The sequence below is a fragment of the Procambarus clarkii genome, chromosome 9 (assembly GCF_040958095.1).
Source record: "Procambarus clarkii isolate CNS0578487 chromosome 9, FALCON_Pclarkii_2.0, whole genome shotgun sequence".
Taxonomy (NCBI): domain Eukaryota; kingdom Metazoa; phylum Arthropoda; class Malacostraca; order Decapoda; family Cambaridae; genus Procambarus; species Procambarus clarkii.
This window is the reverse complement of record NC_091158.1, coordinates 43198809-43215836: the sequence shown is the minus strand read 5'-3', so window position 1 is coordinate 43215836 and position 17028 is coordinate 43198809. Positions and strand designations below refer to the sequence as shown.

The 17028-nt window shown below is 43.7% G+C and overlaps 1 protein-coding gene across 1 annotated transcript in view; it reads left to right on the top strand.

The window, feature by feature from the left end:
• LOC138362745 (ankyrin repeat domain-containing protein 1-like) overlaps nt 1-17028 on the top strand; it is a 232824-nt gene that overhangs the window by 34863 nt on the left and 180933 nt on the right. The window lies entirely within an intron of this gene.

Sequence of the window (17028 nt, the reverse complement as noted above, 5' to 3'; positions counted from 1 at the left end):
GTTGGTGCCTGTTGTAAGTTCTGTCCACTGTTAGCCGAGGTAGAATAAATTAGGCAAGAAAATATGTATAGCAGTGTATTCGTGCAATAATTTATATAAATCTGTATATTTCACTGATTATTTTAAGTCTAATTCTCTAGACTAGACTATCCCGGTTTGAAGAGCCATACTTATATGGGGTAAACCTAGCAGGCAGTTATTTGTTTTTATTCCTTATGAATATTTAATTTGCATTTAATTTACTTGATATTTTTTAGTTACTTCAATATTGAATTTATGATTCTAAATGGACTGTTTGTAAGATTCAGCCTGTTAAAATTTACCTGCACATAGTTGGGCATAAATGTTCACAGTTTATCCCACACTGATGGAGATAAATAAACCATGAATATATACTGTCTATTTCATATAAATTATACCACATATGGTGGCTTATATCAAGCTACAGGTAATTAACACTACAAATGTCATAATTTTCTTAGCTGTATGGTTACTATGGCCTGATTAGGCTGTCAATGATTCCTCCAAAATCTGTTAGGATATGACTACATGTTGTCCGGGTGCCATGTAATGGCGCCTAGCACTGTGAACCATCCAGATCATGAATGAAAGTGTCACAGATCATATAGTTGGTAAACAGGTGATAGCTCCAGATCACAAATTTACCTGTGAAAGAATGGGCATAAATAATGGCTTATTAAAATATATAATACAGGTGAGACATGAAATATTTGTGTGTGTAGTAAAGAGCTTGACTCACTTTGTTGGGGTTGAAGCCCCACAGTATAACTGAAATGATATTTATCCTAGAATGATAATGGCCACCATTACATGAATATTACACAAATCAGATACTATGGTACTCCCATTATTGTAGAGGTTGCTGTGGCAAGTCACTATGATAGAAAAGTTTATCGTGTGTGAAGCGTGTTGCAAATCTCTTGGGAGTACTATCTCGTGTGTGGTGATGTTCACATTTTTTCTGAGACAATGACACCGCCTCTTCCCTGAGGAGGCGTTCCAACAATGTTCGGTTCCAATACTCTGCCAGTTTTCTAAATGTATTTAACAATAGAAAGGGAGCCTGTGGTGTATGGTATAATTATCTAAGAACCTGTAATAGTGAATACAATTTTATTAAGTTTAAACACAAGAAGGAGTCTTAAAGAATAATTGTGGAAGCTTACGTACGTGTTGTTGTGATGACGTCACAAAAAACTTCCATTATCTTTAACTTTGGGAATTAGTAACTACGTTATGTTAACATGTGTGTTGGATTTCAGACAATTAAATGTTCCCCACGTCCCCCACATAACACTCCTCATCAATGCTCATCATGCGGTAAACTCGCCAGTTTTTTCTCATATTTCAACTTCTATTCCATAGTGTATTTTTCTCCTCATCCCTGGTGTCCCTCACCACCTGTGTCTTATTACTCCTATCTATCTCACGCTCAGAGCCTCTCATCTTTCTCTCTTCTCGCCACCCCTCTCCCTGCACCTGTCTCCCTCTTTCTCCAGTATGTATTATTTCTTTCAGATTATCTCTCTTTGTCTCTTGTTTCTAGTCTTTTTCTGTCAGTTCAAACAACAGAAATTGTCTCGCTATCACATATGAACCATTGTGATGGGCCCCATGGCCATCCTTTGAGCGGTAGTGGAACCATACCCATCCTGTGGGCTTTAGTGGACCCTATACTCTGAAGATAAAGTGGACTCTATCTTTATCTTTATATAGGAGGAGGAGTACCTGTCTGTCTCTCTCTATATCCCATCTATAATCTAACTGTCCATCAATTCATCTGTTCCATCCATCCATCTATCTATTCATTTATCCATTCATTTATTTATTCATCTATCCATCCATCTATCTATTCATCTATGCATCCATCTGTCTATCTATTCATCCATCTGTCCATCTATCCATCAGTCTATCTATCTATTCATCCATCTGTTCATCAATTGTTACAGTGTCCAGGTATTTTCCTACTCTCCCGGCTGTGAGAGTCATACTCCCTGCTTTGTAAATGCACAAAATAAGTCCTAGTTTTGTTTTATAACTCTTTAGAGGAGGCAAGATGCCTCAACTAGAAGAAATGTTTATGTTTTAAGTTTAACCAGGGAAGAGGCTTGAAAGTGGCTAATGGTGGCGCACCTCGAGAGGGAGTAGGGTTTTCTCGCTCGAGGAGACCCCCAGAGCATTGTGGGTACAGAGCCAGGTGGTGGTGTATTGGTCGATGGCGAGGGCTTGGCCAGGTAGGCCAATCATGAAGCGCCAGAGTGTGATGTGGTGTGATGTCAGGCGTTCTACAGTAATGGCAGGAAATCTACCATCACTCGTTGCCAGGGTTGAAGCCGAGCAGAAGTGCTGTTCAGAAGTCCCCAGATCTGGAGAGAATTAGGCCTCCGGTGTATGAAATCTCGAGCAGCTCTCGAGTGTCATTGTAGAGGAGCGTCGACTTCTGAGGAAGTACTGTGAGGAGCTGGTCTGTGAGAGATGATCGTCTGAGGTTCAAGGATGGGGAGCTGCAATATTGTAGCAAAAGGTGTAGCTGGGCAGGTTAAGATACAACCCGCAGGCCGTTTCCTACAGCAGAGCTTTGCAGAAGAGATTGGTAGCTGAGTCCTGGTCCGATGTGGGTCTAGTGTGCTGCATATTATTTGAGTGATGATGAAAAAGGGAGAGACCGGTTATAGAAAAGATTATTTATCGTTATTTTTAATTTGTGGGTATCATGGAGTGTTGTCATATTATTATTGACTAATGTGAAGAGTGTTGCCATTTGTTAGTGTGAGCGAGACTTTTACGGCCAGTTTCTTTGTAGCCTGATTTGTGTAAACGTAATAAATTTTAACATGGTGACAGTGTCTGACCACGGAGGAAGAATTGAAACAGGAATTTCCTTAAGTACTTTCGTATATTAATACATCTTCAGAAGGAATTCTTCTGAAGATGTATTATTATACGAAAGTACTTAAGGAAATTCCTGTTTCAATTCTTCCTCTGTGGTCTGACACTGTCACATTTATCTTCACGTGTTAAGTTTCGTGATTTACACACATTTTACCATAGTATTTATTTACTTCTCTTCGTTTATCTGTATGTTGTTCTTGGGGTTTTCTGAGCACCATTTACCATTGAACAAGAGCCTGACTGGAAGAGTATAAATACTACAGCACATGAAGAAGTTATATATTTACGGGCTCACTACATGGACATTTTATTCTGAGTAGCTAAATCTAAAAAAGAAAGAAGTTATATGGCCGCAGATGAGGGCAGGTCAGGTTGCCGACCTTGGAGATATATCCTAATGTGGTGGGCAACCTGGCCTGGTTATACCTAAATGTTCGTGTCTGAAGGCACACAAGCAGAAGGACTAGGGTGTGGTCAGCTTACCTTACTCACCACGGGGGTTCAACACTGAGTTCAGTGGGAACTCCACTCCTTGGATAACTAAGGTGCTCCCCCTAGGTGGACTGAGGCACCAAGGGAGGTGAAGTATGAACCAAAGAGAGTGGAGCTCTAGAGAGCGAGTGCAGCGGCAGTAAAGGACATACATACCTCCAGTTCTCCAGTGGTACATCAACTCCTCATAAAGCAAAGTATGCGCCTCACTGTCCATTTATTTATATGGTCATGTATCTACCCATCCATACATCTATCCATCCACAATCTGTGTCTATCCACCTTCAATCTGTGTTTACATCCTCAATCTATCTGTCTATCCATCCACATCCAATCTTTCAATCTATCCATCCACATCCAATCTTTCAATCCATCCACCTCTCAATCCATCTCTCCAATCATCTATCAGTCCATCTATCAAAACTATCTATCATCAATATCCATCCATCTGTCTTCCAATCAATCTGTCTTTCAATCCATCTGTCTTTCAATCCATCCTTCTATATATTTATTCATCCATCCATCTATCTATCAAACTATATATCATTTATATCCATCCCTCTTTCTTTCTGTCCATCCTTCTTTCTATGTATCCCTCTTTCAATTGTCAATTAATTATGCACTTTTCCCCACATTCAGACACACTGTCAGGAAGCAGCCCGTAGCAGCTGTCTAACTCACAGGTACCTATTTACTGCTAGGTGAACAGGTGCATCAAGGTGAATAACTTTGCAATTTTTGTCCCCACCTCAGCCGGGGATCGAACCTGGATGATTAATTAGGACTATGAATCCCGAGCGCTGTCCATGCAGCCATCAGGCCCCGTATGCATGTATGCATGTATGTATGTATGTATGTATTTATGTATGTATGTATGTATGTATGTATGTATGTATGTATGTATGTATGTATGTATGTATGTATGTATGTATGTATGTATGTATGTACTCACCTAGTTGTGTTTGCGGGGGTTGAGCTCTGGCTCTTTGGTCCTGCCTCTCAACCGTCAATCAACAGGTGTACAGAATCCTGAGCCTATCGGGCTCTATCATATCTACATTTGAAACTGTGTATGGAGTCAGCCTCCACCACATCACCCCCTAATGCATTCCATTTGTCAACCACTCTGACACTAAAAAAGTTCTTTCTAAAATCTCTGTGGCTCATTTGGGCACTCAGTTTCCACATGTGTCCCCTTGTGCGTGTTCCCCTTGTGTTAAATAGACTGTCTTTATCTACCCTATCAATTCCCTTGAGAATCTTGAATGTGGTGATCATGTCCCCCCTAACTCTTCTGTCTTCCAGCGAAGTGAGGTTTAATTCCCGTAGTCTCTTCTCGTAGCTCATACCTCTCAGCTCGGGTACTAGTCTGGTGGCAAACCTTTGAACCTTTTCCAGTTTAGTCTTATCCTTGATTAGATATGGACTCCATGCTGGGACTGCATACTCCAGGATTGGTCTGACATATGTGGTATACAAAGTTCTGAAGGATTCTTTACACAAGCAGGCGATGAGTCACAATAACGTGGCTGAAGTATGTTGACCAGACCACACACTAGAAGCTGAAGGGACGACGACGTTTCGGTCCGTCCTGGACCATTCTCATGTCGATTGTGATGGGGACAGGTAGGGACAGGCAATAAATAGGCAAGAGCCTATAGGAGCTGCCACGTATGGGCCAATAGGCCTTCTGCAGTTCTCTTTATTACTACTATCCCCTACACCTTACTTTCCTCCTCAGCTCTCTCTTGCCTATTTATTGCCTGTCCCTACCTGTCCTCATCACAATCGACTTGAGAATGGTCCAGGACGGACCAAAACGTCGTCGTCCCTTGAACTTCTAGTGTGTGGTCTGGTCAACATTCTTTACACAAGTTTCTGAATGCCGTTCGTATGTTGGCCAGCCTGGCATATGCCGCTGATGTTATCCACTTGATATGTGCTGCAGGAGACAGGTCTGGCGTGATATCAACCCCCAAGTCTTTTTCCTTCTCTGACTCCTGAAGAATTTCCTCTCCCAGATGATACCTTGTATCTGGCCTCCTGCTCCCTACACCTATCTTCATTACATTACATTTGGTTTGTTTAAACTCTAACAACCATTTGTTCGACCATTCCTTCAGCTTGTCTAGGTCTTCTTGAAGTCTCAAACAGTCCTCTTCTGTTTTAATCCTTCTCATAATTTTAGCATCGTCCGCAAACATTGAAAGAAATGAATCAATACCCTCCGGGAGATCATTTACATATATCAGAAACAAGATAGGACCAAGTACAGAGCCCTGTGGGACTCCACTGGTGACTTCACGGCAATCGGAGGTCTCACCCCTCACCGTAACTCTCTGCTTCCTATTGCTTAGATACTCCCTTATCCACTGGAGCACCTTACCAGCTACACCTGCCTGTCCCTCCAGCTTATGTACCAGCCTCTTATGCGGTACTGTGTCAAAGGCTTTCCGACAATCCAAGAAAATGCAGTCCGCCCAGCCCTCTCTTTCTTGCTTAATCTTTGTCACCTGATCGTAGAATTCTATCAAGCCTGTAAGGCAAGATTTACCCTCCCTGAATCCATGTTGGCGATTTGTCACGAAGTCCCTTCGCTCCAGATGTGTTACCAGGTTTTTTCTCACGATCTTCTCCATCACCTTGCATGGTATACAAGTCAAGGACACTGGCCTGTAGTTCAGTGCCTCTTGCCTGTCGCCCTTTTTGTATATTGGGACCACATTCGCCGTCTTCCATATTTCTGGTAGGTCTCCCGTCTCCAGTGACTTACTATACACTATGGGAGAGTGGCAAGCAAAGTGCCTCTGCACACTCTTTCAGTACCCATGGTGAGATCCCATCTGGACCAACAGCCTTTCTAATATCCAGATCCAGCAGGTGTCTCTTGACCTCCTCTCTCGTAATTTCGAACTCTTCCAAGGCCGCCTGGTTTACCTCCCTTTCTCCTAGCACAGTGACCTCACCTTGTTCTATTGTGAAGACCTCCTGGAACCTCTTGTTGAGTTCTTCACACACCTCTCTCTCATTCTCTGTATACCTGTCCTCGCCTGTTCGAAGTTTCAATACCTGTTCTTTCACTGTTGTTTTCCTTCTGATGTGACTGTGGAGTAGCTTTGGTTCGGTCTTGGCTTTGTTTGCTATATCATTTTCAAAACTTTTCTCTGCTTCTCTTCTCACCCTGACGTACTCATTCCTGGTTCTCTGGTATCTCTCTCTGCTTTCTGGTGTTCTGTTATTCCGGAAGTTCCTCCACGCCCTTTTGTTCAGTTTCTTTGCTTCCATACATGCCCTATTATACCATGGATTCTTCTGTTGCTTCTCGGATTTTTCCCTTTGGACCGGGATGAACCTGTTTACTGCCTCCTGACACTTTTGGGTAACATAGTCCATCATACCCTGTACAGACTTATCTCTGAGGTCTGTGTCCCAAGGTATTTCACTTAGGAAACTTCTCATCTGTTCATAATTCCCCTTTCGGTATGCCAGCCTTTTGATTCCTAGTTCTTTTTTGGGGGAGATAAGTCCTAGCTCTACCAGGTACTCAAAGTTCAATACACTGTGGTCACTCACTCCCAAGGGCGCTTCCATCTTAACTTCCCTTATATCCCACTCATTTAGGGTAAATATCAAATCAAGCATTGCTGGTTAATCTTCTCCTCTCATTCTTGTTGGTTCTTTGATGTGCTAGCTTAGAAAGTTTCTTGTTGCCACGTCCAGCAGCTTAGCTCTCCATGTTTCTGGTCCTCCATGCAGGTCTCTGTTCTTCCAATCTATCTTCCCATGGTTGAAGTCTCCCATAATTAGTAGTCCAGATCCATTCCTGCTAGCAACAGAAGCTGCTCTTTCTATTATGTTAATGGTGGCCATATTGTTTCTATCATATTCCTGTCTAGGTCTTCTGTCATTTGGTGGTGGATTATATATGACTATGACTATAGGGGGCCATGGGACCAGGATTTAAAAAATTGTTGTAGGGTATTCATAATTTATTATCCTGATACATGTGAAAGGTGCTGCACCTAGGCCAAGTTTCAGCATCTCAGCCTAAATAGAGACGGAGAAAAAACAAAAAACAAAAAAAAAGACGAATTTTTCAACCATGTTCAAAAAATTTCACAGCCCACAATTGTGAACCAAAATCATTTATACGACACTCAGCTATGACCTTACTATATAATAAAGATTTGCATGTCACATTATTATCCCAGATGTATTTAGTGCAATAATACAGATTTTATAAAAGTTTCCCAAAAACGTATGCAACAAAATGAGGTGTATCATTATTTATAAAATCAATAAATCTACGTAGATAAGAATAATGACATGCGTTTATAGAGGCGTAAACTCTACATATAATGTGCAAGTTTCATGTAAATAGAATAATAAATAAAGGCTGTGAAATTTTATCTAGTTGTAAAAGTTGGAGTTGCGTAGCGCTCTCAAAGTTTACTCAACCTGCGGTCACTCGTGACTGGTGATTTACGCATTGCGGCCAGCTCGTATGGAGAGCTCGCATGCATCTAGCTGTCAATGCTTCTCTCTTGTTCGTTTGGTAAGTCATATTGCAGTACAAATAGCTAAAAATAGCAAAAATAGCATGTTCTGGGAGATATTGTGTGAGCGCGTCAGCATACATCCTCTCTCCATGAGAGACACGCAGTCACTGACTGCACCACCCTCGTGTCAGACCATATGTTGTGTTGCCATATGTGTTAGTTTATATTCATTTTATGCATAACATGTTATTTTCAACGCTATTACGAAAAATAAGACATCTACAACGTAAGATACAATACCCCGCGGCGTACTCACGGCGCGAGGACCAGATTCACGAAAGTTGCAGCGGGAAATTTGACTCTAATTACGTTATTTTTCAAGATATCATTAAACGGTTTGGACCACAGTGTTGCCAGAACGTTGCAGTATTTTTCGTAATTTTTCGTAAATATTCCATTTTTCATCGGATTTTCGTTTACCATGGCCCCTTGGTTCGGTCTTGGCTTTGTTTGCTATATCATTTTCAAAACTTTTCTCTGCTTCTCTTCTCACCCTGACGTACTCATTCCTGGTTCTCTGGTATCTCTCTCTGCTTTCTGGTGTTCTGTTATTCCGGAAGTTCCTCCACGCCCTTTTGTTCAGTTTCTTTGCTTCCATACATGCCTTATTATACCATGGATTCTTCTGTTGCTTCTCGGATTTTTCCCTTTGGACCGGGATGAACCTGTTTACTGCCTCCTGACACTTTTGGGTAACATAGTCCATCATACCCTGTACAGACTTATCTCTGAGGTCTGTGTCCCAAGGTATTTCACTTAGGAAACTTCTCATCTGTTCATAATTCCCCTTTCGGTATGCCAGCCTTTTGATTCCTAGTTCTTTTTTGGGGGAGATAAGTCCTAGCTCTACCAGGTACTCAAAGTTCAATACACTGTGGTCACTCACTCCCAAGGGCGCTTCCATCTTAACTTCCCTTATATCCCACTCATTTAGGGTAAATATCAAATCAAGCATTGCTGGTTAATCTTCTCCTCTCATTCTTGTTGGTTCTTTGATGTGCTAGCTTAGAAAGTTTCTTGTTGCCACGTCCAGCAGCTTAGCTCTCCATGTTTCTGGTCCTCCATGCAGGTCTCTGTTCTTCCAATCTATCTTCCCATGGTTGAAGTCTCCCATAATTAGTAGTCCAGATCCATTCCTGCTAGCAACAGAAGCTGCTCTTTCTATTATGTTAATGGTGGCCATATTGTTTCTATCATATTCCTGTCTAGGTCTTCTGTCATTTGGTGGTGGATTATATATGACTATGACTATAATTTTTTTCCCTCCATTTGTTACAGTACCTGCTATGTAGTCACTGAAACCTTCACAGCCCTGAATATCCATCTCTTCAAAATCCCAGCCTTTTCTTACCAGCAGAGCTACACCACCCCCACCTCTTCCTTCCCTCTCTTTCCTCATAACATAATAGTCCTGTGGGAACACTGCGTTTGTTATCGTTTTCGTGATCTTTGTTTCTGTGAAGGCTATTATGTCTGGGTGTTCCTCTAGTACCAGTTCTCCAAGCTCATTTTCTTTATTTGTAATTCCATCTATGTTAGTGTACATCGCTTTGAGGCTCACTTTTTTCTGTCCCTTCTCAAATCGCCTCCTTGGTGAGTGTTCTGCTAGTGGGGGAGGCTGTTCCATAGGTGTGAGGACCTGTGAGGTGGATAACAGGGTCTCAGAGGTTACTGGGATGAGGGGCGGGGGATCCAGTGAAGGGGGAGGGACAGGGAGGGTATTGGGTGAAAGGTGAGGGTGGACGGGAAAGAAAGGGGGGGAGGGAGGACTAGGGAGGAGGGGAGGGGTAGAAGGGTGGGGATTGGGTGTGAGGGGAGGGAGATTTGGCTGAACATTTGAGTGGGGGCAGCGAGGGTTTGGGGTAGGGGGGTTTTCTATGCAGAGGAGGGAGATGGGGTTGTCCTGCCTTCTAGTGTTACTGGGTAGCTGATTGTGGGTTCCTTCCCTTGCCTCTGGGGGTGTTGTGTTGGGAGCTGTGCCTTCCTGGTTTTCCCCTCTCGCCCTGCGCCTCTTCCTTGCTTCTGCCGCCATGGCTCTCTCCTCCCTTGTCATGTCTCTCTGGAGGAATACATTTTTGAATTTTCCCACGTTTTTCAGGGGGCTCTTCCTTGATAGGATCTGCTCCTTTGTGCTCTCGTTTGCAAACACTATCTTTATCATTCGGTCTCGGTCTTTGTTGTACCAGCCTAGCCTGAAAACCTTCTCAATGCTATGCTCAGTTCCTTCCATGTCTAGTGCCTTTAGTACACCATTCACTCCTGCTTTGTCCTAGTCATTCCACTCTGTCCTATTAGAGCCTTCCTGCTCTTTAATACCCACAGTAACCACTGATCTGTTCCTTTCCAGCAGTTGGCTAGTGGAGCGTGCCGCCTCCTGTGAGGTGGCTGCTTTCATGGCCCCCTCCATTACTGCAGTCGATCATTACTTCAGAGTTATTTTTTTTTAGTATTTCCGCAAATGTTGCTTTTATTGTGGCATTCTCATCCAAAAAACTATTACCACCTTCTCCCTGGATGGTTTTCTGATTCTCAGCCTCGATACTATTCTCTTTGAGGGCTCTAATCTCCTCCTTTGCTGCTGTCAGCTCTCTTTTCAGGTTGCTTATTTCGTTCTTCATTTCCTGCATCATTTCTTGTATCTCACTCTTGATGTCCTCCAGAAACTGGGTGAACATTTCCTTCATTTCGTCACCTTGGCTCTTCCCTGTTCCCCTGGTACCTCTGGCTGCCATGCTTGACCCTGTTCCTATAGTTGTGCCGTGATAGGATTTGTCAGGAGGGCAGAGCGAATGGGGGAGGGAGATAGAGAGAGAGAGGAAGAGAGAGAGAAAGAGAGAGAGAGAAAGGGAGTGATAAAGGGAGAGATAAATGGGTGGGTGGGGGGGATCCGACCCTTCCACTGAAGTGAGAAGAAAGTAGAAGGGGAGGGGGAGGAGATGGAGAGAGAGGCGAGAGGGAGAGAGAGGAGAGGGAGAGAGATGGAGAGGGAGAGAGCGGGTGAGGGAGAGAGGGAGGGGAGGTGTGTGTGTGTGTGTGTATGTGTGTGTGTGTGTGTGTGTGTGTGTGTGTGTGTGTGTGTGTGTGTGTGTGTGTGTATGTATGTGTGTGTGTGTGTGTGTGTGTGTGTGTGTTGTGTGTGTGTGTGTGTGTGTGTGTGTGTGTGTGGGCAGAGAGGGAGGGGGAAGGAAAGAGAGGGAGGGAGAGGGAGAGGGAGAGAGAGGGAGAGAGAGAGAGAGAGAGAGTGAGAGAGAGAGAGAGAGAGAGAGAGAGAGAGAGAGAGAGAGAGAGAGAGAGAGAGAGAGAGAGAGAGAGAGAGAGAGAGAGAGAGCAGGAGAGAGATAGTGGGAGAGAGAGAGAGAGTGGGATAGATAGAGAGTGGGAGAGAGAGAGAGTGGGAGAGAAGGAGTGGGAGAGGGAGAGAGTGGGGAGCGGAAGAGTGTGTGTATGGGAGATGCGGGTGACTGGGGATGGGGGGGGGGCGGAGATGGCGACCAGGTCAGGTCAGGTCAGATGGGGGGTCAAGAGGGGGGGGGATAGTAAGGTCCTGATCCCAGGTGTTAATGCCTTTTCCCCTGACTGAACGATTGTGTGTGTGTTTACTAGTTGTGTTTTTACGGGGGTTGAGCTTTGCTCTTTCGGCCCGCCTCTCAACTGTCAATCAACTGTTTACTAACTACTATTTTTTTTTTCCCCACACCACACACACACACACACACACCCCCCAGGAAGCAGCCCGTGTGTGTGTGTGTGTGTGTGTGTTTACTAGTTGTGTTTACTAGTTGTGTTTTTGCGGGGTTGAGCTTTGCTCTTTTGGCCCGCCTCTCAACTGTCAATCAACTGTTTACTAACAATTTTTTTTTTTCACACACCACACACACACACACACCCCAGGAAGCAGCCCGTGACAGCTGACTAACTCCCAGGTACCTATTTACTGCTAGGTAACAGGGGCACTTAGGGTGAAAGAAACTTTGCCCATTTGTTTCTGCCTCGTGTGGGAATCGAACCCGCGCCACAGAATTACGAGTCCTGCGCGCTATCCACCAGGCTACAAAGCCCCCCTGTGTGTGTGTGTGTGTGTGTGTGTGTGTGTGTGCGTGCGTGCGTGCGTGCGTGCGTGCGTGTGTGTGTGTGTGTGTGTGTGTCTCTTTTAGCGTGTGCACACTTGTGTGCGTGTATACGTACGTGGGTGGGCGTGCTTGTATGTGTCAAGATATCCCTTATGCGTTACCTCTTCCTAAATGAGCCACCCTGAGATTTTTAAATATATATGATATCCTGAACAAGAATTTGATAATATTTTACCTCAATCTGTACACCTGATTAATTGACCAGAGACGGGGGTACATACCAGACTCCTCCCGCTCACACAACCAGATGAGTAAGGACGATGTATGATGACGATGGTTATCCATCGTTGTCTCCCACTAGGTGATTCACTAAGTGCTAGTAGATTGATGAGGTCGGTTCTTCCCTGTCTACACAAAGCTCTGGAGTCAGTCACTGTATCGTTGTGTGACAGTTCACTAATTCACTGTACCACTGATCACAGTCACCACTCAACAACACAATCAGGTAGTTCCACGGTGGGGCGTCCCACCCGGTCAGGTCACACACTTACATGCACGGTGATGCCCTAGCTCCACTATCGGTTTCTTCGCCAAATCTTCGCACTATCGCTAGCGATATGACTATGCTATGTTGCACCCTGCTAGCTACACACTGCGAGAGGCCAAATACTATGATCTAGCCTCTATACTCCTTCAATGTCCCGAGAAATTGACGAATTTCTGCGGACCTCACTAATCGTGTGTGTCTCCTACCGTCTCCTGTGTGTGTGTATGCATGTCTGTCTGTCTGTCAGTCTGTATGTATGTATGTATGTATGTATGTATGTATGTATGTATGTATGTATGTATGTATGTATGTATGTATTGTTATGAACCCCATATAGCCTCTTACCTGGTTGAAGGTGTTCTGAGAGTTCTTCTACACCCTAAGCCCGGCCCGAGGCCAGGCTTGACTTGTGAGAGTTTGGTCCACCAGGCTGTTGCTTAGAGCGGCCCACAAGCCCAAATATTCCCCACAGCCCGGTTGGTTCGGCTCTCCTTGGAGGAAACACTCTAGTTTCCTCCTCGAAGATGTCCAAGGTTGAAAAAACTCCCAAGACACCAAGCAGAACGCTTTGAAGGAGACCAACGTCGTTTATGCCTTTAAATGCCCACTTGGGGACTGTATACCCCAAAGAACTCAGTATATAGGCAAGACAACAACGTCTCTTTCTAGGCGACTAACAATGCATAAGCAACAAGGATCCATCAAGGAACACAAATCTTTTCTCACAACGAGACCATCACCAGAGAAATCTTAACAAACAAAACAGAAATCATCGATAGGTACAGCGATAGCAGTCGGCTTGACATCAGTGAGGCACTACACATCAAAAAGTCAACACCAGCAATCAACAGCCAATTAATGCACAACTATATTCTACCCACTTCAAAACCCCGAACCAATATGGAAGCAGCAAGGGAAAGTATGCTCCAATAGGCCTTATGCAGTTCCATTCATATGTTCACTTATTCAAGTTATACCCATTGTTTCGTGTTCTGTCAGGTGTTTGTCACATCACCCAAAACTTTTGTACCATATCACCTCATCCAATAGAGTATACGTACGAAGAATTTGTGTGTAAATTAAGTCTTTGAAAATGTAATATGAATTACGAAACGCGTTCAAGCGTCAGATAATTAAAAAAAAAATTTCGGAGAATTGATATTATTATTACCACTGACAGTGAAGAAAAACATAAGAAATATTGAGAAAATTCGTGTTAGGGTGATTTATCTTACCTTTTCGGCTATATTCAACAACATATGTTTACTAGAAAGACTGCTACCAAAATATAATTTTATACGATATATATATATATATATATATATATATATATATATATATATATATATATATATATATATATATATATATATATATATATATATATATATGCAATTGACGATCACAAAACACTGATCATTTTATGCGGAAAATCCACAGAGAAATATGAAATGAGGTGAACGTTTCGGCTTTGTTAAAGCCTTTGTCAACACCAGACTGACGAGTCTGGTGTTGACAAAGGCTTTAACAAAGCCGAAACGTTCACCTCATTTCATATTTCTCTGTGGATTTTCCGCATATATATATATATATATATATATATATATATATATATATATATATATATATATATATATATATATATATATATATATATATATATATATATATATCACTTAGAACTCTTTGACCCGGCTAGGATTCGAACCCATGCCGTCCAGGATCACCCCTAAACGTACACAGTACCGTGACCACCGCACCAATGATCGTCTAAGACGATCATTGGTGTGGTGGTCACGGTACTGTGTACGTTTAGGGGTGATCCTGGACGGCATGGGTTCGAATCCTGGCCGGGTCAAAGAATTCTAAGTGATATATGGCTTGCGCGTTCATGCAGCTTTCTCACATATATATATATATATATATATATATATATATATATATATATATATATATATATATATATATATATATATATATATATATATTGTTCGGGGTACTACAGTTCTTATCTCTTTACTCGGTGAGCAACAGTTATGCTCAAGGTCACTCACCTTAGCCCTGCGGGTCTTCACTCTAATCCTCTCGGCGCCACTGCACGCCAGGAGAGTATCCCAGTCAATCCCAACCGGCCTTCTGATTGAGAAGGAGTGGGAACACACTTCTTGTTTACTTAACTGTTGTGTGGCCCGCCCCAACAATAGGGCTTTACTATTAACCACAAGGTCGCCAACTGGTGTTTTCGGTGTCCAGTAACACCTCAGTGAACTTGTTGAATTAGTAGTAGCCTTGGCAAGGTCACACTCAAAAGATCAGGAAGTCAGGCAGGTACTTACTCTTATCACTCTTTGCTTTCCAGTATAATATAGCCACAAGATCAATGGAGGGGATGATATAAACGCAAAAGTAATTTTGTATTTTACTTAAAATTCATGAAAGATGTCACAAGGTCATATCAATAAATAAATCAGCTGATCCTGGCTGTAGCCCGGTCGTTCCCACGAATATTATGCACTCACTAAGTGGCAACACCTCCCCCTCTCGTCAATGTCAAGATCAGCTGAGCGCCTGGCTCCGCGAGAAAGTTTATTGCTTGTTTTTCTAGATTCACGCGCGCTGTTTCTTTAAGTTCTCCAATATTACTAGAAACTCGCACACTCGATATTTGCAACAATAGCACGTATTACTTAGTTACACTTTACTCGGGCTCAAACAGTCGTTTCTACAATCAATGCGACAATGACTCATTGTAATGGTTTTACACTGCCCTTCATTCAATGATATATTATGAAGTATTTAACACTGGAGTTTTCAGTACTTTCTCTCGTGGGCGATAACACAATAATTCACTGTACTCACAAATGATTAATCACTGCATGAACATAGACATATATAATGTATATAAATCAGGCATCAATAAATGGTTAACAAATAGTTTCTGGGCACATAGCCTAACTTCCAAATACTGGCATAATATTATGTATACTTTATCACTATATGTTCACATCAAAGTCTCTAGAAAGATATACACAACACAGTAAATTTATCACTTGTTCCGGGTGCCTGTACACACCAATAATAAACATGAATATCATAAGTACTCTTGATAGTACTATACTGCACACTGGTGCCTTACTGTGACATGGGTGAGACTTGCTCACGACATATAAAATCCTCAGGCTAGATAATATAGCCGAATAATACAGCTAACTAAAGGGGAATGGGGAGGGAAACTAGAAACACCTACTTCAACCTATCCTCCGATGAGAGTCGAGTTGTAGCTCCTGGTCCTCGTGTCGGGAACGCCCCCACACACACGTTGTCGTGTCCTACCGGAACCACTCGCCGTCCTACCGTTTAGCACGTCGTCTCCGTGCCTTCTTCCCTGCAGGTCCGTGCTCCTTCTCGACTTCTTGAAGGGTTGGAGTCGGTCTCCTGGCCGTCGACTTCTCCCAGCTGCGGCTGCCGCCTACGTCTCGGCTGCAGTCGTCCGGATTCCCAGCTAGTCCTCTTCTTCCTCTTCTACCCAGTGGCTTTGGTCAGCCACTACGCCGTCACGACTGGGTGAACTGCTTCAGACGTCGCCTACGTCACTGCACAGACTTCACTTCTTCTTGCACAGTACCTGACTGGAGCACTTGTTGCTCAATAACCGTCGATTCCCTCTCTGGTTCAACACATGAACTAGGGAAGACCTCACAGAGTACTGGCAGACTTCAGGTGACGCGTAAATCCACGGGAGCGGGAAACAACTGTCAAACTGACAGGAACAATCGTCGCACGTCCAACCTCCTTGACGTGTCGTGTCTGACTGCTGGCGCCAGCGCGGCGCGCTGCCCGGACCCCCTTCCTTCGTGACGTCACTTTTGCCACGGGAGGTTTTCATTGGCTCTCGGTGCCACATTGCTGTCGGTGACCAATCCGGTGCCACTGACGTCACACTGTTTTGGCGGGGAAACAGTAGAGCCAGCGCCATCTTGGCTTCCTAAAGGACCTAAACCACAGGCCAAAATATTATTGTTTCACAAATTTCTCGGCTCTCCTAGAACACTCCACTCTCCCACATATATCAAATTGATGCCTGCGACTTAGAGAACGCTTGGGAAAAGTGGACATGACTCTTACTGCAGGCGTGGGAGAAATATAAGGGGGGGAACACCGTCACATACCCCTCCCCTTAAAATAAGAGTCATGTCTGGTTAGTGTATACGGGATAGGGCATCTGCTACTACGTTGTCCTTCCCCTTGATGTGCTTGACCTTGATTTTTGTCAGACTCTCAGTGTTGGTGAGACGAGTGCCGTCCGCCCTGGACCACTTTCCTTCCTCCTCCGGGAGTTCTCGGTCCCCCAGTACACACAGGACCGTCTTCCACTGGGGTTCTCGGGTCATCGTTCCGTCCTGCCTGGCGGCTCTTCCTTCCACAGTGAAGAAAGGTTTCAGGCGGT